This window comes from Diceros bicornis, chromosome 34 (genome assembly GCF_020826845.1).
Source record: "Diceros bicornis minor isolate mBicDic1 chromosome 34, mDicBic1.mat.cur, whole genome shotgun sequence".
Lineage (NCBI taxonomy): Eukaryota > Metazoa > Chordata > Mammalia > Perissodactyla > Rhinocerotidae > Diceros > Diceros bicornis.
The window spans coordinates 20,817,179-20,839,508 of record NC_080773.1 but is presented as its reverse complement, the minus strand read 5'-3'; the positions used below and the strand labels follow the sequence as shown (position 1 = coordinate 20,839,508).

The following is a 22,330-nucleotide window of genomic DNA, read 5'->3' as shown; positions in this document are numbered from 1 at the left end:
CCCTGAGAGCAGGGAGTTCATCTCCTCTCAGGCTCTCCAGGTGGGCGAGGGCCTGACCCCCTTGGAGGGTCCTGGGGCTGTTGGAGCAGCGTGGGGCCCTCCCACAGTCCACTCTCCACTGGGGATGTAGCCCCCCTGGAGGGGTGGCTGGGGGCGAATGTGCACGGGTCATTTCTAAGGGCTGGCTGGTTCCTGCTCTTGGTTTCCCTGCAGTGTAAGGAGGCGGCGTCCTTGGCCTCACTGAACTCTGCTTTGTCTCCCCCTAGATCCCCCGTCAGTGACTGTGACCCGCAGTAAGAACCTGCTGGGCAAGGTCCTCCTGAGGTGCTGGGCTGTTAGCTTCTATCCTCGGGGTGCCACCCTGATCTGGCTTCCGGATGGGGAGCCCATGCACCAGGGCACCTTTGGGCCTGTGGTCAGCCTGCCCAGTGGGGACGGGACCTACCAGACCTGGGTGGCCATTCGGATCCTCCCTGGAGAGGAGCAGAGGTTCACCTGCCACTTGGGACACTGCGGGCTGAACACCACGGTCCCTGCAGTCTCTGGTGAGGACCTAGGGAGCCCTTGGGACCTAGAGAGTTGGAGGCAGAGTCAGTGTGGGATCCTCGTATGAAGAAGGCCCACTGGCTATAATTGAAGCCCATTTCATGGTGACCTCCAGGAACTCAAGGTCAGAGGGCTTCCTGTGCGGCTGCTCCTGCTGCGGCTCCTCTCGCAGTGTCCACTGACGCTGCTGTGCTGTGTTTGGTGGTGGTTGAAGCCTAGATGAGGAAGCACACAGAGGATGTGAGAGCCCAGGGGAGAAGCACATGGGAGAGAGAGTAGGACAGGTCTGGTTCTTCTCTGGGTGGTGAGTGGAGACAGCTCTCTTCTATTATAAACATGGCACCAGGCCCCAAATGGAGTCCCTTATGCTAAGTCCCACGTCATCACCAAGGCAAGACTTCACTCAGTGACAGTTAGACCTCACCTAGAAATGGAATCTTAAACCCCTCAACCAGGAATCTGCTCAGCACTAGTCAGGTCATCTGCCTGATAGACCCCAGCCCTCATCTAAAGGAAGGTGACCTTGTAACAACCAAGCTGCCTTTTTGCCTAACATAACTTCCCTGTTCCTGCTCCCTTCTGCCTAAAAATCCCTTGCCTTGTTCAGCTCTTCAGAGCTCCTTTCTGTCTGCTAGACTGGATGCTGCCTGGTTCATGATTCGTGAATGAAGCCAATACGATCTTTGAAATTTACTCAGTTGGATTTTGTTTTCTAACATTTCTTTCCTCCAGGAGCAGGAGAAGAATAGACAAGCCCTCTTCCTGCTTACAGGATGAGGGGACCAGGTGTGTGGTTTTATGACAACTGGCTTTAAAAATAAAAAAAGATAAAGACAACCATTTATTTTGCGTTTCACAGTCACATAAGCCCTGGACCTCAGGATATTCACTTAGGTGAGAAAGAGAGGTGTTTTTTTGTATAGAATAGTCCAAATAATAAAGATAGAAAAACAAAGGCAGAATTACATTATTACTACTTGGTGAGCCTAATGTATGAGTGGATCTCAGCAGCAACCATCAAGGGCTGCCACTTGGCCACTGGGGAGACAGCTGGATGTAGTGCGCCTTCTGGTGGAAGGACAAAGTACTGCCCCTGATGTCCCTCCAACATCAATTTACTGTAAAGAGAAGGCAATTGACTGGGTACAGAGAATCATGTTCAACCACATGCTGGTCAGGTCTTCGGCAAAGGCACAGTCTTTGGGGAAAACTACAGGAGAAATTACCTTGTTCCTTCACCAAATGAACTGTCAGGAAACACACAAACAAAAACAATGGAGAAGGAATTGATATGAAGCTGGGACCTGAGGGTTACCGTAAATATTCAATATGATTACCTTTCCACCTCATTATGAAAAGAAGTCAGTCTTGTGAATTTGCTGTTTTCTTGTTTAACCTGAGGGGTGACTCAAGAGTCACAAGGATTTATGAGCTTGTTTTACAGAAGAAGGAGAATGCCTTCAAGGAAGTTACCACCACCAGATAACCAGCCCCCAGCTGCCCTTGATGTTCAGAAGTCAGACTGCCCAGGGGTTCATCGGGAGTGACCTCTTTGTTTCTCTGAAACTCCTCCTGCCAAACCCCTTAGCTCCATAAAACCCCCTCTTGCTTTCTTTTGTTAACGCAGATTTGAGAGAACCTCTCCTCCCACCTTCTTGTTTTGGTCAATGTGAATAAACCTTTCTCTATCTCCAAGCACTGATGTCTCAGTGACTGGCTTACTGCACATCACGTACACAAAGTTGAGATTAAGAGGTTTGGTATCAGTTTTGGTCAGCCAGCCCAGATTCTCGTGCCCGTGGCTGGATGGCCCTGGTTAGGTTCAAGAGGTCAGTGGTCCCCAGCAACTGCCTGGGCTTCTTTGCCCAGGGGCCTTCCCCTGCTGCTCCCTCCTTCCCACTGCAGTCGTGCACCCTCAGCGAAATGCTTGCTTGCAGTGGAGAAATGCATTGTACTTGGGTCTACTTTTGCATTTGTCAGGTGTCGGATTTTATCTTTGTGTGGGTGCATTTGTCTTGTGTGTAAGTCAGCTATAGGGAACACTAAATCAATCCCCACCTCTAGCCCCCTGGGTGACATTATCCAAAATTGGGCAACTTTTAGCTACGAGCCCATGAAAAAGGAAAAAAGATGATACTCTTTTATAACATCACCTGGCCACAATATTCTTTAGACTCTGGAGAAAACTGCCTGATCATGGATCCTTCTATTGGAAAAACTTCTACAGTGGAAAAATTTTTAGAGAGTGCTCATCATAATTGTTTTATTAGTACCTGTGAAAAGACCAAATTAAAAAGAAACTTCAAAAAAATAATGACTAGCCTTAAGACTCCTACTCAGGCTACAATTAAATTGAAAAAATGTAAAAGTATAAGTGTTGATAAGATTCTAAACGTTGGACTGTTTGAGCTAATTTTATACAAGGAGGTTATAGCAACTTCACCTGAGTGTGTTGTGAAAATGGACATTATGTGTGGGTGGGAATGCTTCCCCTAACCAATATTCTAAGACCAAGACACTTTTTGATGAAGTCCTAATGAAAGCTATGATTGGAGGTCTAAGCGTTGATGGAATTAAGTGATAACAGCTCTTTCGCATGATTGTGTTATAAATTGTACTGTGGGGATAGATATTGTGTCTCACTGTGGGAAACATCCCCCCAGTGTTGATATTGTAAAACAGCATATAAATCTGCCCTTCAGACAGTGTTAATTAAATGTATTAAAGGAAGTCAATAGAGTTGCCTGAGCCCACGCTGTGTGAGATATTTTTCTACCTCCAGTTGATATAGCCTAACTTAAGAGCTCTATTTAACTGGTTTTAAGTAAGTGATCTTAGGTAAACAAAAGCTTGTTTAAGTTTGTTGGTTTGATTGAAACAGGCATGTCCTCATTTTCAGAGAGATTCATGGAAAGGACTTGGACACTTACTCTAGAATACCGGTTTCTGATGAACTTTTAGATCATAAAACTCTACTGGGTGGGAAATTACAGAACTCTAAGAGAGAAACTGATGACTTCATGAAACTGCTGACAAAGCATACAGAGTCATGGGACTAAATGAACTGATGAGGATGATTATAAGTTTTATGACTTTTTTCTTTGAAACGATGGCAATTATTTAATGTTTTGTTTTTTCAGATTTAAGAAAACCTTTTTCTCTTTTCTGTTAAGCTACCTATTGCTTATAGCAGTTTGCAAATTATATCTTTGTAAGCAGAAGTGAAACATTTATCTTTTTCTCCCTATCTGATCCCTCCAGAATTTAGAAACTCTTAGTGAGTGAATACTCTTATTCTCATGGCAGTATAGTTATTTACATAAGTTCAATAAGAATCTGTTCTCCTTATAATGGGACATAATTGGAAACATTGGTGATATTACCAAAGCTTTGACTGGAATGTCACATTTGAGAGAAACATGCATAGACTCAGATATGACCAGATGGCTAAGGGAGAAAGATTGACTGTATGACATAAAGCCCCTTGGAAATATTGGCCTGGTACCTTGTACAGGGTACAGGGTTCTCAGCAATCTTACCAGGTGAGTAAAGAAGGTCACTTCCCTGGCAGGTGCAAACAACCTCAGGATATTTTGGAGAATCTCAGAAGAGAGGAATTCACCCAAATCTTCTTCTCACTACTTAAAGGGGCCTGTCCACTTGGTTGACAACTGGTTTTCGCGTCCCTGGTCTTTCCAAGTTTTCAACAAAACATGCTCACCAGGTCAGAAGGCATGTGGAGGGACATCAGGTGGATATGCAGATCTATGAGGAGCAAACTGGTGGACAGATGTTACTACAGAGCTTAATGATGTAACATAATTCGTAATCCTAACATTCCTTAAAACCTCCAGAGATTCAATCCCAAGGGAAGATGCCTGAAGGAATCTCCCATATAGGATTTTAAAAGGACTCAAGTTAAGTCCACTTCAGGGAGCTACTCTAACCCTTGGCAGGGCAAGAGCCAGCACCTTATCCCAAGGGAGTTTTGTTCCTGATGGATTTTGGTTATTTTTTTTTTAAGGTGTGATTTTTCATTGCATTTTTTTTTTCAGTTCATTGAGGTTTCCAAGCTGAGTGTAGTATTCATCAGATATCTAAGCTTCTGGACACTTGTTGAGTTATTTGGGAGACAAAAGCTGGTCAATTATCATTCTGTAAGGTGTTAGGAAGACCAAAACTTCGGGTGATTTTTTTTTAGCAACATAGTAGTGACTTTTAATGTTTTCTCAGTCCTAGTAGGAAAGGCTCTTACCCACCCAGAAGGTGTCCACAAAACTAACAAAAACCTGAAATTCCCTGTTGCCCATGGCATCTGGGTAAAGTGTATTTGCCAGTCTTTTTTTTTTTTATTTTTATTTATTTATTTATTTGTGTTTTTTTTGTGAGGAGATCAGCCCTGAGCTAACATCCGCCAATCCTCCTCTTTTTTTGCTGAGGAAGACGGCCTTGGGCTAACATCAGTGCCCATCTTCCTCCACTTTATATGGGACTCCGCCACAGCATGGCTTGCCAAGCAGTGCGTCAGTGCGCGCCCGGGATCCGAACCAGCGAACCCCGGGCCGCCGCAGCGGAGCGCGCGCACTTAACCGCTTGCGCCACCGGGCCAGCCATTTGCCAGTCTTTAGTAGGCCAGTTTGCTTTATGCTGAGTGCCCAGACGTGGGGGAGTGGAAGTGGTCTTGGGGCTGTTCTTTGCACAGGTGGCACAATTTTTAGTCACCTGTTGTATAGTGTTTTGGAGGTGGGGCCCTATGATGTATTTCTGGACCCAACAGATTCTCTCTCTGGTGTCCGGGGCAGTGCACGGTAGCTCCCTGGGCAGGCTCATCAACAGCACCAAGCAGTTTTAAGACTTTTAGGGCCATGTCTCATTTCCACTTTTTCTGCTGTTAAGAGTCCCCTTTCCTTCCAGATTGTCCCATGAGCATTAACTACAGCAAAGGCATAACAGGAATCTGTGTATATATTTACTTTTTTCCCTTGAGCTACATGTAGACCCTGAGTGAGGGCGATGATTTCCGTCTTTTGAACCAACATTCCTGGGGGTAGGGTGTTAGCCTCTAGAGTCTCTTGTGAAGTTATGACCTCATACCCCGTGCATCTCTTACCTTGATCCATGAAGCTGTTGTCATCTGAAGAGCTCCAAGTCCAGTTCTTCCAGTAGACAGTCCAACAAATCAGGTCAGCTAGAAGACACTGTCCCCATAACTTGTAAGCAGTCATGTTGCAAGGCTTCTGACGTCTCATCAGGGAGTAAGGTGGCTGGGTTTAGGGAGGACGACACTTGTATCCGTACATTTCGATTTTCCAAAAAGGATGGCCTGGTATTTCCCCATCCCTCCTGAAGTGAGCCAGAATCCCCCTTTTTACTCCAATAATGTGAGTACTTGATGTGGCACATATACTATGGTGAGTTGGCCCAGGGTGAATTTTTCAGCTTCCTGCTGGATGTCATAGGGAGCAGCCACTGCCCTGAGGCAGGGAGCTAGTCTTTGACAGTCTGATCTAGTTGCTTGGAAAAATAAGCCATTGGCTCGGGCATATGCCCAGTTTTCCAGTTAAAACCCCCAGCTTATTCCCTGTCATTCATCAACATATAGGCTGAAGGGCTTGTCCAAGTTAGGAAGTCTCAAAGCTGGGGCTGAAATTAACTTTGCTTTGATTGTATCAAAGTCTACCTGACACTCCTTTGTCCATTCTGGTGGCTCCCAGTCTAGCGTTTTGAGAACCTCACAGAGGGGTTTTCAGACACCAGCCATGCCCAAGAATCCTCGTCCCTGTTGCAGGGTGGTTTGAGGGTCAGGCATGCTCTAGCCCTTTATTGGTCTGGCAGCAGTTCCCTCTGGCCTTCTGATAATGTCAACCCTACGTATGTAGATTCTGTTTGCAGATCTGTGCTTTCTTTTGTGAGACCTTGTACCCACATTCAGCCAAATGATTTAAGATCTTTCTTGTGTTGGCCAGACACTGCTCGTAAGTTGGGCTCACTATCAGCAAGTCATTCATGTACTGTAACAGCAATTCTTGTTGTGGTTGTAAGTGGCTCAAGTCTTTAGCTAGGGCCTCCCCACATAGCATAGGGGAGTTTTTGAAGCCGTGGGGGAGCACTGTCCAACAATATTTTTGAGTGGCCTCTGTCTGGGTCACGCCATTCAAAGGCAAAGAGTTGTGATTCTTCTTTGAGCAGTATGTGGAAGAATGCATCCTTTAAGTCCAAAACTGAAAGCCAGCCACATTCACTCAGAATGTTGGTAGCAAGGTGTAAGGGCTAGGCACCACAGGGTGCAGGTCCTGAACCACTTTATTTATGGCATGAAGATCCTGAACAAGTGACTATTTCTCTGAATTGTTTTTTCACCCTGGGGGAATTGGAGTATTAGATTGTGACTGGGCAGGTCTGATTGATTTTGCTGCCAGGAATTTCTGCAGCACTGGCTGAATGCCCTTTTAAGCCTCCTGTTGTAGCAGATACTGTTTCAGGCCATGAGTGTTGGCTGGACATTCTTTGCTTTCCCAGGCTTCCCTTTTGCCCACATGTCCTGTCTGACCTCCTTGAGACTCTCTGGTGGGAGTGGGTCTGGCAGTGGTGTTTGAACACTTGGCAGGGCTATCTGGAACTGTAATGATGATTGTTTTGGGGGCACCTGCACCTCTAGCTTGCCTGGAGCAAAAGTCACTTGAGCATTCAGTTTACACAGAAGGTTTCATCCAAGGAGGATAATAGGGCATTCGGGCATATAGAATTTTTCCAATTAAAAAGATCAGGGGTAGAGAAAGGAGAGTGCATCCAAATGAAGCCAGCCAGTTGCCCTTGTCCATTTATGCCTAAGGGATATTGTTGTAGTGGAAATCGCCCCCCTCCCGGAAGTGCCCCCCTGACCGAATTGTGTCCCTTGCCGGGTTTGAGAAGGAGAGTCCCTCTCTTAGACGTGGCAATCTTTCAAGCATTTTCCACGAGGCGAGCTGCAAGACTGGGAAAATGAGGATGAGGAGGAGAAGGTGGGGCACTCCTCTGTCCATTGTGCCCCTTTCCTTGATCTAGATACAGCAGCATTAAACCTTAAATATAGGGAATTTTATTTTCCTTTCATTCCTTCTTGGAGAACAATTCTAGCCACAAGATCATATTATAATTGAATGACCTGATTGGGGGCCAGTTTTCTTCTGAGCCCAGTGTATACTGGGGCCAGGCTACGTTACAGTAAAAGATTGTCCTTTTCTTTGTCACTGGCTCATAACTGAAATGAACCCAACTGGCCAGCACACACCTTAGTGGGCCCTTTTTTGGAACAGACGGAGTGGTGCCCATGGCGATAAAGTTTGTTCTTGACAATTAATGGACCAGGGGAAGGGTGCAGAGCTTGACTCTGGGTGTCCAGATAACTATGGGACTCATCCAAATCCCACTCCGTCCAAGCATACTGTTCTCACACCAGTGCTAAACAAGCCAAAGAGGCAAGAGGTAAGATCTAATTTCCCAATACCGGTGTAGGAGGTCAGGTGCCTAGCAGAAAGTTTCTATTTTGCAGGAAGTCCAAGTCTAGCTTACTCTAAGTCCAAACCTAACTTCCCCACAATGACAGCAAAGAAGGTGCCAGATGAGGCAGACAAAGAGGGGGAAGTGATGGCCAGGCCATGCTCTCATGGCTTCCACCAAAGGGTTAACACACAAACAGCAGTGCCTGCATTGAGGCGCGCAACTCTGGCTTGACACTTGACAGAAATGGTTGCAAACTTCAGGTCCCCACAGATGATGTAACAAACACTGGAAGTGTGCTGAGGGATTCTGACACAGAGAAACTAGCACACAGACTAGTGGAACAACAAACACCCTCAACAGGAGAACAGACCATACAGGCATGTGCACCACAGAAAAACCAGAGGCCAGTATTCCAGATCATATACTAGGCAGTCTGTACCTTCCTTTATCCCTAAACAACTGTGCCTAAACCAGATGGACCTTGGCCTGCCCAAGACCCCCAGACAAGGAAAAAGGAATACAGTACCCAGGAGGTGCACTCTGGACGACTCAACTAGCTGTAGACACAAGCTTGTCAGCTTATGGTCAGTCATTCATTTCCCAATCACTGAAGCGGTAGAGGCAGTCAGCAAGTGGGGAAGCCACAAGGGGAATTCCCCAGGCAGAAAAAAAGAAAAAGAAAAAGCCGCTTGGCAGCTGCCAGGAAAAAGCGCAAAATAGCTTCCTCCAAGTCGACTAGCCACGGGCAGAGGCTATGGTCCCATCTGGGTCACCAGTATTTGATACTGAGCATTGAGCTCGCTCTGCTCGCCGATATCTCAGCCAGTTAATCATGAGTTAGAGATCGAGAAACAAACTTTAGTTAGATTAGCGGAAAATCAGAAGACAGGTGACTAATGTCTGAAGGACCCATCTTCAAAGATTACAGAATGTTGATGCAGTTATTTAGGGAAAATGGGAAGGAAGGAGGGGTTCCAAGGATGTTGGTCTCCAGGTATGATGGGCTCCAGGCATCACATCGATCCATTCTTCTGTCAGCTGTGATGGATAACTGGTACGTGTGTTTCCTGCCTGTGGTCAGCCTGTTCCTGGAGAGAAACTCATAGAACAAAGTTTTAATTTATCAAGCTACTGGGGAGTACATACGTAAGTGAAAGCCATAAATCAGGAGAGCATGTGAACTTTTTAGAGTATGTGCAGAGCAGCGAGTAGTCACACAGAGGAGGGGCTGGGGACATTTAGTGTAACAAGATGGCCTCACTTATGCTCACTTACAAGGGTATTAACAGTGCCTCAGAAATTGCTGTGATTTGGTGTCCATTCTTGACTGGGGTTCTGGCTGCTGTCATAAATCCTCTCTGTTTCCATAACACACCCACATCCTGTATGACCCCAAAGCCATAGAGGCTGTCCGTGTAGATGTTCACCTTCATTCCTTCTGCTCTTATGCAAACCGGAGTGAGAGTGAATTATTCAACCATTTGAGCTCATTTATCATACAGCAGGGCTTAATATTCCAAAGGGTGTGTTGAGTTGTCATGGCACGTCCAGCCTAGAAGGTCCCATCCTCCCTCCAGAGGTAGTGATACTGGCCTGAAGCAAGGTTGACATGAGGGAAGCTGTGTTGCAACTTAGAATAACCTCTGACTAACTCACCCAGGCTCTATATATTTTACCTTGCACATAGCCTAGGAGATAAGTAGCTACCCTCAGAAATAATCCTAGGTGACACATCTACCTCTGAATACTGCTGGATGATGATTTTGTTCTTTTGAGTTTCTTAGGAACATGGTGACCTCCTCAGAGAATAGCATCTATGTTGGCATCCTTCGTCAATGAAAACTCAAAGACCTGGCGTGGCGTCTCCAGTCACCAATGCCAGATGGTCAACATTCTTGAGCCCATCCTTCATATCCCACTAGTCCCTATGTAACTGCCTCAAGATTGTGTGCTTGTTGAAGACAGTCTTTGGGATGTGAGTCTGCCATCTTCCAATTTTTCTGGTTAATTCAATAAATCCTTTTCTTGACAACTGACTTGTTTGCAGTTGATTGGCTTGAGGGTTGGAGTGAGCAGAACGAGCCCTTGTCAGTTACAGCAGGAGCCTTAGACATAAGGAGTAACTGGACACAAAGAGTCTTGGACATCAAGCCTTGGACATGAAGCCAAGAAGCATACACTTGGGGAAGTCTAATCTAGGATGAGATGATGGTCTGACTCAACCATGCGATGTCCCATCAGTAGGTCAGTGAAGCAGGCAGCAGGGTTAAGTTTCTGTCAGCAGGGTGTGGTGACGAGAGGGGGGACAGCAGTAGAATTTCATGTGAGGTGAGTGGAGACACAGAGAAGTGCTGTGTGTTCTCATGAAGCAGTCGGTCTGTCCAGCATCAGAAGCATGTCTATCCAGCCATGACCCAACGCTAAGGCAGAGGTGGCTTGGAAAAGTTTGGCAGTTGCAGCCAAGGCTCCCATGTAAGAAGGAGATGCCTGAGTCCCAGGGTGCGGGGTTATCCTAAACACCCTATGCGTCTCTAGTGTTTGGGGGATAGTCTTCCAAGGGCATGACCTTCAGGTTCATGCACAAACAGAGAAAGGTAGGAAGGAATTGGGAAGTCCGTGTGTGGGGGTTGAAAGTAGAGAGCCCTGAAGGTTCTGGAAAGAGTGTCTTTGGATGGGGGATTCCAGACTCCTGGGTCTGTAAATGACTCCCTAGTCATGGTATAAAGAAGTGAAGCAATCCTGGAGAAATTAGGTATCCACATCCTACAATACCCCACAGGACCCCAAACCTATCAACTGTCATATTGTCTCCAGGTGAGGAAAGTGCTGGATGGTGGAAGGTCATCTGTGGAGACAGTTTTTCCTGCAGCCAGATCATCATGACCCAGATATGGGTAACACCAAAAGAGTGGTTGACCTTTGTCTTTAGCCACCTTGTGGCCCTCTTTGGTGCTGCCTCCAGAATGTCCTGAGTGTCCAGAAGGGAGCTGGCCCAACTGTCAAGAGTTCAGAGGGGATGATCCCCAGATTGGATTAAGGTGGAATTTCCTGGGAGTTTCCAGTTTCTCAAACATGCATTTAGGGTGAGCCATAAGTGGGCAAGGCTCACAGTGAATGCTCAGGGCATGAAGTCCAGCGATATTGCTGATTGTCCCAGATGGAGGCAGACAGGGACTGGGAAAGAGGTCTTACCCTTCTTCATGATTCCATTTCAAAGGAATGGCTCTCAGGTCCTTGACAGACGACGCATATTCACCATGACAAGCCCCCTTTCAAAAATGCTCTCAGAAACGAGGTCAGAAACCCCTCATCAGGTATTAGCTAAAGCAAAGAGTCAATGGTCCTGGCAGCGTGGAGCTTTATCAGGCAGGCATTTGAATGGAGGCGGGGGGCTGGGGTCATCCAGGGACACAGCCTTCTGCTCTAGAAGCCAGGCTAGAGTTTGGTCAAGTCTCCTGGTGCAGGGGGTGGGATGGAGTGGTGACGTCCCTGTGTCACTCCTACGCTGATACCCTTGGTTCCTGATTGTCGACCACTCCGGAAAGGAGACAGTTGTTTATGTCACCCTATTTCTCCCTTTCACACTGCCTCTCCTCCTCTCAGTGTCTCCCACAACATCAAATCATCTGTCCTCTGTCATGGGGTCTCCCCATGTCACTCTGCCCTCCCCCTGCCTTGGCCTCTCTGATGTCCTCCATCACTGCTCTGCGCCTCTGCCTGAGGCCAGGTTCTTCTCTCCCTTTTCTCAGGGAAGGGGCTACAGGCTGAGCTCTTTATCCGCCCCTCTCTGTGTCAGTCCCTTTCCCTGTTCTCCATCTTTCCTCTGTGTTGCATCTTCCCTCCCACTCTCCCGTCTTTTTCTTTTTAATTTATTGTGATAAGAACACATCATATTTTCCCTTCTAACAAATTTTTTTCTTTATTGTGAAATTTTTGCTCTGCATTATTGTTTGTCAGTCACCATATAAATGCATCCGTTCTCCCCTTGTGCCCACCCCGCAGCCCCCTTGCCCCTGGTAACCACCAAACAGTTCTCTTTTCCGTGTGTTGGTTTATCTTCCACTGATGAGTGAAATCATGTGGCATTTGTCTTTCTCTTTCTGGCTTATTTCGCTTAACATAATATCCTCCAGGTCCATCCATGTTGTTGCAAATGGGACGATTTCATCTTTTTTATGGCTGAGTAGTATTCCAATGTGTGTATATATTACATCTTCTTTATCCACATCAGTCAAGGGACACTTGGGTTGCTTCCATGTCTTGGCTATAGTGAATAATGCTGCAGTGAACAGAGGGGTGCAGAAGCCTCTTTGGATTGTTGATGTCAGGTTCGTTGGGTTGATACCCAGTAGTGGGATAGCTGGATCATAAGGTATTTCTATTTTTAATTTTTTGAGGAATCTCCATACCGTTTTCCATAGAGGCTGCACCAGTTTGCATTCCCACCAGCAGTGAATTAGGGTTCCTGTTTCTCCACAGTCTCTCCAGCATTTGTTGTTTTTTGTCTTGGTGATTATAGCCATTGTGATGGGTGTAAGACGATATGTTAGTGTGGTGTTGATTTGCATTTCCCTAATGACTAGTGATGTTGGGCATCTTTTCATGTGCCTCTTGGCCATCTGTATATCTTCTTTGGAGAATTGTCTGTTCATTTCCTCTGCCCATTTTTGATCTGTTTGCTTGTTTTCTTGTTGTTCAGTTGTGTGAGTTCTTTATATATTGTGGAGATTAGTCCCTTGTCAGATATATGGTTTGAAAATCTTTTTTCCCAGTTGGGGGGTTGTCTTTTCATTTTGATCCTACTTTCGTTTGCCTTGTAGAAACTCTTTAATCTGATGAAGTCCCTCTTGTTCACTTTACCTTTTGTTTCCCTTGTCTGAGTAGACACGGAATTTGAAAAGATCCTTTTATGACCGATGATGAATAGGGTACTGCCTGTATTTTCTTCCAGGAGTTTTATAGTTTCAGGTCTCACCTTCAGGTCTTTGATCCATTTTGAGTTAACTTTTGTGTATAGGGAAAGGAACTAGTCTACTTTCATTGTTTTGCAACTGGCTGTCCAGTTTTCTCAGCACCATTTATTGAAGAGATTTTCCTTTCTCCATTGTATGTTCTTAGCTCCTTTGTCAAAGACTGGCTGCCCGTAGATGTGAGGTTTAATCTCTGGGCTTTCAATTCTATTCCGTTGATCTGTGTGTCTGTTTTTGTACCAGTACCATGCTGTTTTGATTACTGTTGCTTTGTAGTATGTTTTGAAGTCAGGGATTATGATGCCTCCAGCTTTGTTCTTTTTTCTCAGGATTGCTTTTGCTATTCAGGGTCTTTTGTTGCCCCATATGAATTTTAATATTCTTTGTTCTATTTCTGTGAAGAATGTCCTTGGGATTCTGATTGGGATTGCATTGAATCTGCAGATTGCTTTAGGTAGCATGGACATTTTAACTATGTTTATTCTTCCAATCCAACTGCATGGAATATTTTTCCATTTCTGTATGTCATCAGTGATTTCACTGAATAAAATGTCTTATAGTTTTCATAGTATAGGTCTTTCACTTCCTTGGTTAAATTTATTCCTAGACATTTTATTCTTTTTGTTGCAATTGTAAATGGGATTGTCTTCTTGAGATCTCTTACTGTTAGTTCATTGTTGGTATATAGAAATGCAACTCTAAGTTGAGTTTGTACCCAGCAACTTTGCTGTCCTTGCTGATTATTTCGGGTAGTTTTCTAATGAATGCTTTAGGGTTTTCCATATATAATATCATGTCATCTGCAAACAGTGAGAGTTTCACTTCTTTCTTGCCTATTTGTATTCCTTTCATTCCTTTTTCTTGCCTAATTGCTCTGGCCAGAACCTCCAGTACTGTGTTGAATAGGAGTGGTGAGAGTGGGCACCCTTGTCTTGTTCCTGTTTTCAGAGGGATGGCTTTCAGTTTTTCCCCGTTGAGTATGATGTTGGGCGTGGGTTTTTCATATACGGCCTTTATTATGTTGAGGTACTTTGCTTCTACACCCATTTTGTTGAGAGTTTTTATCATAAATGGTTGTTGGATCTTGTCAAATGCCTTCTCTGCATCTATTGAGATGATCATATGGTTTTTATTCCTTGTTTTGCTAATATGGTGTATCACATTGATTAATTTGCGGATGTTGAACCATCCCTGTGTCCCTGGTATAAATCCCACTTGACCATGGTGTGTGATCTTTTTAATGTATTGCTGTATTTGGTTTGCCAATATTTTGTTGAGGATTTTTGCATCTATGTTCATCAGGGATATTGGTCTGTAGTTTTCCTTCTTAGTATTGTGTTTGTCTGGTTTTGGTATCAGCGTGATGTTGGCCTTCTAGAATGTTTTGGGAAGTGTTCCATCTTCCTCTATTTTTTGGAATAGTTTGAGAAGGATAGGTATTAAATCGTCTTTGAATGTTTGGTAAAATTCTCCAGAGAAGCCATCTGGTCCTGGACTTTTATTTTTTGGGAGGTTTTTGATTACTGTTTCAATCTCTTTACTTGTGATTGGTCTATTCAGGTTCTCTATTTCTTCTTGATTCAGTTTTGGGAGGTTGTGTGAGTCTAAGAATGTATCTATTTCTTCTTTATTTTTTAAAATAATTTTATTTATTTATTTATTTATTTTTCCCCCCAAAGCCTCAGTAGATAGTTGTATGGCATAGCTGCACATCCCTCTAGCTGCTGTATGCGGGACGCGGCCTCAGCATGGCAGGAGAAGCAGTGTGTCGGTGCGCGCCCGGGATCCGAACCCAGGCCGCCAGCAGCGGAGCGAGCGCACTTAACCACTAAGCCATGGGGCCGGCCCTATTTCTTCTTGATTGTCCAATTTGTTGGCATATTGTTTTTCATAGTATTTCTTTTGTATTTCTGTGTTATCCGCTGTAATTTCTCCTTTTTCATTTCTAATTTTATTTATTTGAGCCTTCTCTCTTTATTTCTTGGTGAGTCTGGCTAAGGGTTTGTCAATTTTGTTTATCTTCTCAAAGAACCAGCTCTTTGTTTCATTGATCCTTTCTATTGAGCTGAGGCTGCAGGGCTGCTGTGCTGAAGCACGGGGTGGGCGGGGGTGGGAGAGGGGCTCTTACTTTTGCCTCCCCCATCCCAGGGGTTTCTCGCTTTGCTGACACTCTGTTCTCGTGAAGGGCTAGCTTCTGGAAAGTACACTAGCAGCAGTTCCACTCCCTCTGTAGGGGGATTCCCTATGGGCTGTGAGTTATCTGGGAAAGGGCTGGTTTTACCAGCAGAGGGCCGCACCTCCCCCCCTTCCCAAAAGCCTCGTGGTCTCACTCTCAGGGTCACAGTCCTTGGGGAGGGGAGGGAGCTCCTCTTACCTCCTTCCACTTCCTCTGAGGATTCCAGCACCTCAGCTCTCGGGTGTACAGCTGCCTGGATGCCTCAGACGTCCCTCGTGTTGTGAGAATACCTTCTGGTTGAATATAGATCTCCTTTTTGTTGTGTCTTAGAGGGGGAGAGTAATTGAGGGAAGCTCAGTCTGCCATGAGGCTCCCCTGGTAACAAATTTTTAAGCTTCCAATACAGTCTTGTTACCTCTAGCTCCAGGGTTGTGCAGCAGATCTCCAGAAGTTAGCACGCTTCTTGATGAACTGAATGTCTATGCCCGTTGATTAGGAACTCCCGATTTCTCCCGCCCCTCAGCCCCTGGCCACCACCGTTCCATCCTTTGATTCTCTGAATTGGACTCTTTTAGATACCTCATCTGGGTGGAATCATGCCATATTTGTCCTTCTGTGACGGGCCGATTTCACTCAGCACAGTGTCGCCGAGGTTCATCCATTTGGTTGCACCATGCAGAATTCCCTCCTTTTTAAAACTGAATAGTATTCCACTGTCTGTCTATATCACATTGTCAGTATCCATTCATCTCTCCATGGACAAATCAGTTGTGTCCAAATCTTGACTCTTGTGAATGGTGTATAATGAACATGGGAGTATTAATATCTCCTCAAAATTCTGATTTCCCTTCTTTTGGACAAACACCCTGAGATGGGACAGATTGATCATCTGGTGGTTCTCTTTTGAACGTTGTGAGGAACTGACATACCGTTTTCTATTGCCGCACCTACTCTCCCTCTAGAGCACCTACTCCTGACCCCTCCCCTGTCTTATTCCCCACCCCTCGTCTTTCTATTTTTTTTCCACTAAGAGTTAATTTTTTAGAGCAGTTTTAGGTTAACAGCAAACTTGAGGGGAAGGCACAATGATTTCTCATACTTCATACTCCACAGAAGTAGAGCCTGCCCCGTTATCCAAATCCCCCTCCAGAGTGGTCATTTGTTACAACTGGAGAACCTACATTGACACGTTCTACTGAATTTTGCAAACACGAGTTCTGAGTTCTTGCCTTCAATTGTTGGACATTTTGAGCGTCCTATCAGGTCAAGAGAGTAGTTTTCTGTTGGGCAGAGTGGGCTGCACTGGCCCGGGGGAGGGAGGTGTGAAGCTCCGCCCCTTCCTCTCCAGGCCCCGCCCACTGATGCTTCAACCCCGCCCAGCCCGTCTGTGCTCACATCCTCTCAGAGGAGGCAGCGTCTGGACCGGTTTGTCTGGGCTCCTGCTCCTGCTGCTGACAGCGTCCTGCGACCTGGAAGCCAATTTCGACCACAGAGGACAGAACACTTGGCAAGTGAGTGTCTGTCTGTTGATTTCCAATCCTGTTTTGCAGACACACTCCCTCACTACACACACACACACACACACACACATCACACTCCCCTCTCTCCCTGTGGTCCCAGTAGGGGGCAGTGTGTCCTGGGAGCTGCGGGTTTCTCAACCACGTCTGCCTCTGAGTAGAGGAGGCTCATGTCTGGCTCCTCCCTTGAAGGGTCTCCCAGCCCTGACTCCCCAGACTCCATGCCACCCTCACCTGGCCTGTCACCCTCCTCTCCAGACAACTCAGACTCAAGAGGCCCCTCCTCACCAGGGTCCCCGGTCTATGTTCCGTGCTCCCCCAGGGTGACACCAGCTCCGTCTCCATGGTCCCCTCCACCACACAGCTTCATGTTTCCCTCTCCATATCTGTGAGGACAGCCACCAGAGTCACTTTGCTCTACCCCCACTTCCCACTGCTGCTTTCAGAGTCACCTCGTTCAACAACAATATACCATATGTTTGTCCTGACATCCCCCAGGGATTCACCCACAATGTTCAGAGAATGTGGAAGGTCACCCAGCAACTCTCCATCCTTCCCCAGATATATGTGTGAGTCAGCCCATCACATGCAGGAAACACTAGTGTCACCTTGCTCTGCCCTGACTTCTCCTTGGCATTGTGCAGAGTCACCCCGTTCAACAACGATATACCATATGTTTGCACTGTCATCACCTGGGGACTCACCCCCAGGCTTTAGAGAATGCGGGGAATCACCCAGCTACTCTCCAGCCATCCCTAGATTTCAGCGTGATTCAGCCCATGACACACGGAGAACACCAAGTAACTCACAGACCTCACCAGGTTCCTCCCCAAGTTCTCCTGTATCTCCATTCACCGCCCTCAGAGAATCTGTGGTGTCAACCAAATACTCTCCCACCATTCCCAGATTTCTGCGCGAGGCAGCCCATCGCACACAGGAAACACCTAGTGACACACAGTCCTCAACAGGTTCCTCCTCTCGGTCTCCCAAGTGTTCACCCACAGGCCTGAGGGAATCTCCCCTGTCACCCAGCTACTCTACAATTGTCCCCAGATCTGTGTGACTCAGCCCATCACAAAGGAAACATCTAGTGACACACAGACCTCTCCAGGTTCCTCCTCTCAGTCTCCCATGTCTCGATCCACAGCCCTGAGGAATCTCCCCTGTCACGCAACTACTCTACAGCCACCCCCTGATGTCTGGGAGCCTCAGCCCATCACACACAGGAATCCCCTCTCAGCTCACAGACCTGTGGGGTTCACCTCCCTACTCTCCCATTTACACAGCAGTGAGTCCCAGGTATCCTCCAGTGTTCCCACACTCATCTCCTTCCACACTTGGAAACACCCAGGGCCTCACAGACACCGTCCATCATTGTCCTTTTCCTCTAAAAGGTGGCCAACATGAGCCTGTGTCTTGCCCATTTCTCCATGTCCCCGGTCATGGTCACACACTGACCCACGGAATTGACCCTCCTGCATCCTGCCCTCACACACACCATTGCCCTTCTACTTGCTATTGTCACGCCCTTGCTCCCAGAAGAGATCTTTCTAACGGGGGACTTCACCCCACTGGCCATTATTAGCCCTCAGCTGGGCATCGTGACCCTCCTGCCTGCTGACGACCTGGCTGCTGGCGACTAATGGAGCGGGAGCCCCCAGCTTGCGCGAGTCCTGCAGATGAGTGGCCGCACGTCTCCCCAGTGCGCCTGCCTCACTGCTGGATGATCCCCCAGCTTACATAGGACCCGCTGGGCTGAACACAAGACCGTGCTCTCCATCACCCTCTTCCTCCTCTTACTTCTACTTCTCAGCCTCCCAGTGTCTCTGCCAATTTCAAACCATCCGTCCCCTGTCATTGATCTACCCATGGGGCTCTGCCCTCCCCCGGCCTTGGCCTCTCTCTGATGTCCTCCCTCACTGCCTCTGTGCCTCTGCCTGAGGCTAGGCTTTGCTCTGTCTTTTCCCAGGGACGGGGCTAAGGGCTGACTCTCTCTGTGCCCCTCTCTCTGTCCTCCCTGTGTCTCCCTCTGTCCCTCTGTGTCTGCACCTCCCCTCCCATCCGCCCTTCCTGTTCCCCCCTCTCACTGCCCCTCTGTCTCTGTTATTCTGTGAGTCCCGTTCCTAGTTTATATCTCTTTCTTGTCTTCTTTCTAGCATCTCTTTCAGCGTCTCTGCTCCCCTCTTTCTACTCTCCCCTCTTCAGCCTCCCCTTTCTCTTCCCCACACCTGATCCCTCCATCTCTCGCCCTTCCATCCTCTTCCCCATTTACCACTCATCCACTCCATGCCGTCTTTTAGTCCCCCCAGACTTCTGCCGCCCCGTTCTCTGAGTCCATCCTTGCTCCCTCTTTTTGGCTTATTATCTTTTCCCTTCGACCACCCCCTAACCCTGATCAGTCCCATCCCATGTATATGTCTGTGGCCTTTTCCCCCCAGTTTGTATTCTCCGTGTTTTTCCATCTCCTTGTCTTTGGTCTTCATCCAACCCTACTCTGCCTTTCATCTCTGTACCACCTTCCTTTCCCCATGGGCTCCAACCGCAGTGAGCCAGTGTCACATCTGTCTGAACCCACAGGGTCTCTCTCCCCTTCGTGCTCTGTCCTCCAGCCCTGCTCAGACCATCTTCCCCTTCCACATCTTCTGCACCAGGCTTCGTGTTCGTTCTCCCTGGTTGTTTTCACACAGACTACCTGCCCCCGCCTCTCCTCTCTCTGAGCAGCGTGGTACCTGCTCTACTGAGCCCACCCTTGAGTCCCCTCCATCTTCCCCAGTGCACTGACCCCTCATCCGCCTTTCTGTCCTGTCCCCCTGTTCGTGCGAGCTTGTCCATCTCTCCAGCTACACCCTCCCCCCTACAATCCCCTTACAGAAATCTGGATCAATGCTAAAATTCCTGGGAATTAAAATCCCTATCGTCTGCACACTGACTGAAGCTGACTCTCTCCACCAAGGAATGAACTTCTGCAAGAGAAGGAGGAATGTAGAGTTCTATCAGATAATTTAAAATGATTAATATATTTTTACTATGTATTATTTATTATTAATACACTATGACTACCATGACTAGTAGTCAATTTTAAACTTTGGCTCAAGGGGCAGATCAGTAATTCTTCCTATGCTATCAGCTGCCCGGGACCCCTCCCCTGGGTCCCCACACTGCCTGGGGACAGACACAATGAAGAGATGGTCCTTCACAGGACACAGTGAAGGAGAGACCGACTCTCTGGGTCCAGGACAATGAAAGCCCAAATACAATTCTTAGTATCATATTTTCAAGAAGGAACTTTTACCCCGAATTCATGATTTGCCAAATTTCAAACAGTCTCCCTTTTCAGCCACTGAAGTGCTTGCATCAATAGCAATAATTGCAGCCTGTTGCCCTATCACACTGTAGCCTGAGGACACCACACTGCCCAGGAAGTGTGTCCCTAAAGCTTTCCCACGTGTCCACTGTGCTGAAGTGTGGCGAAGACAAAGGACATGTGGGTTCCTCATTTTCTCCACCCCTTCCATCATTTTCTGAATATGCCGTAAGTATTTTCTTCAAAGACTCAGGGTCCACATGGAAATAAATAACCGAAAAATAGTACATTCTGAAAGTTTTTTTGTGTGTGTGTGAGGAAGATTAGCCCTGAGCTAACATCCTTTGCCAATTCTCCTCTTGTTGCTGAGGAAGACTGATCCTGGGCTAACTTCCGTGCCCATCTTCCTTTCCTTTATACGGGACATCACCACAGCATGGCCTGATAAGCTGTGCGTCAGTCCCCTGCAGGGATCTGAACCTATGAACCCCGGGCCGCCGAAGGGGAGCGCGTGAACTTAACCACTGCGCCACCAGCCAGCCAAGGTGACGTTGTTCATGAAGGATTGGATTCTATGTAATGAAAGCTAGGAAACTGACCTAGAGAGAGACACTTGGGTTTTAGGACTTACCAAGGCCTTGACAAAGTTTCGGTGTGAAAACATCACCCAGAAGTTTCTTAAAATCATTCCCATCATTCCTACACCAGCTGGACACAGCTCTAGCTCTTTCCAGTCTCCGTTTTGCTTCAGTGATTTTAAACAGCTGAGATCACTTCACCTTGTTCATCCATTCACACACACCCCCACTCCCACTCCCACGACTGTCTGGGGTCCCGGTGTGGCAGCCCCTTTAGGTGCCTCTTCAGCTCCAGACAGCTGTGGAGGAGACGCGGACTTGGGCCAGCAGGGCTCTCAGGCCCGGCTCCGGGGTGGGTCCTGGACGAGGGTGGTGATGCACGAAGCACCCCGGCTTCAGCGCTCTCCTCTGACGGATGGGAGGGGCTCCGATCACTCCCAGCTGCTGGGAGCATGAAGGCAGAGGATCGTGTGAGGAGATGGGGTGATGCGGTCACCTCAGCAATTGTGCCTCGTCCCCACGCTGTCCAGACAGCCTCACTCACTGTGCTCCAGGAGCTGCAACCAATAAAATATTTGATATTCCGTGAAACTTGGCTGACTTTCATAGCTCTGTGGTCCTTTTCCAATTCATTTTCTACTTCTCCAAACAGAACTAGTGATTCTGAGAGGGAAGGACTCCTGTCTTTGAGGGAATAGCCCCCAGGTGCGGTGTGTGCATCCGCAGGTGTTTGGGCGGGAACCCAAGGGTCTGACGCTGGTGGTCAGTAGGTCCAGGTCCGGGTGTGCAGACTGTACCAGGTTTGTAGAGGGGTTTTTGTATTCCAGATTCTGGTCCCCAAAGAGGCTATGCCCTGATCGCAAGACTGTGTTTTGAGAAAGTGGGAATTTGGGCGATGGGTCCAGAAGCCCAAGACGCTGCTGATGGGGCGAGGCTGGTGCTGCAGACAGTGGGCCTTCGGTGGGCGGGGCTTTGTCGAGAACGCTCGTGCGCATGCGCCGGGTTCTGAGGCGCCCTTGCGTAGCAGTTTCCCGGGCAACGCGTCACTGGGAGGGGTCTGTGCCTTTGGGGGCGGGGCGTCGCCTTTGCTCTCGCTCATGCGCAGTGTTTGCTGCAAGCTCTGGGCTGTTGGCGCTCAGGGTTCGTCTCTTCTGATCCCCAGATTCGTGGACCGCGTGCAGACAGGGAGGCACTTGTGTCCCCAGTCCCGAGTCCCTGCCGTCCCGTGTCCAGCCCGGGATCGACCCTCCAGGCTGGGCGGCCCCGGACCCTCCTGGCCTCTGGGGTGTCTGACCCTCTCCGCTCCGTGTGACCCGCGCGGCGCGTCGGGGACTCCCCGGGTGTCCTCCCCGAACCCGGGTCCCTCTTTCGGGAAGTTCGGCCTCGGCTCACAGAGCCCGACGCCTGAGCCCGCGGTTCCCTCGTGGGGTATGGATGCCTTCAGCTCAGAAATGTGGGAAGGTTTGGGTGACAAGGGACAATTGTGACGTCCTCCACGAGGGGACGGAGGCGGGGACCCGGGCTGTGGTGGACCTGGCGGGTCGGGCCTGGACGGCGTCTGTGGGAGCGCGGATCTGCTGGTGCTGAGGGTCCGCGTTAGCGGGGAGAGCGGGGTGGGAAGGAGCATGTCGAGGACCACAGTGAGGGGCTGTTGTCGTTGTTAACAGGAACGTGTGTGTACAGTGTGTCCGCGGTTGTAGGAAATCATTTGGACTGTAGGTCTCAACAAGTTCAAGGACTTTGAAGTTGTGGAAACA

General features: G+C 47.9%; 1 protein-coding gene across 1 annotated transcript in view; it reads right to left on the bottom strand.

Annotated features, from left to right (window-relative positions):
* Positions 1–22,330, bottom strand: part of LOC131397039 (MHC class I-like protein MILL2) — a 313,559-nt gene that overhangs the window by 229,868 nt on the left and 61,361 nt on the right. The window lies entirely within an intron of this gene.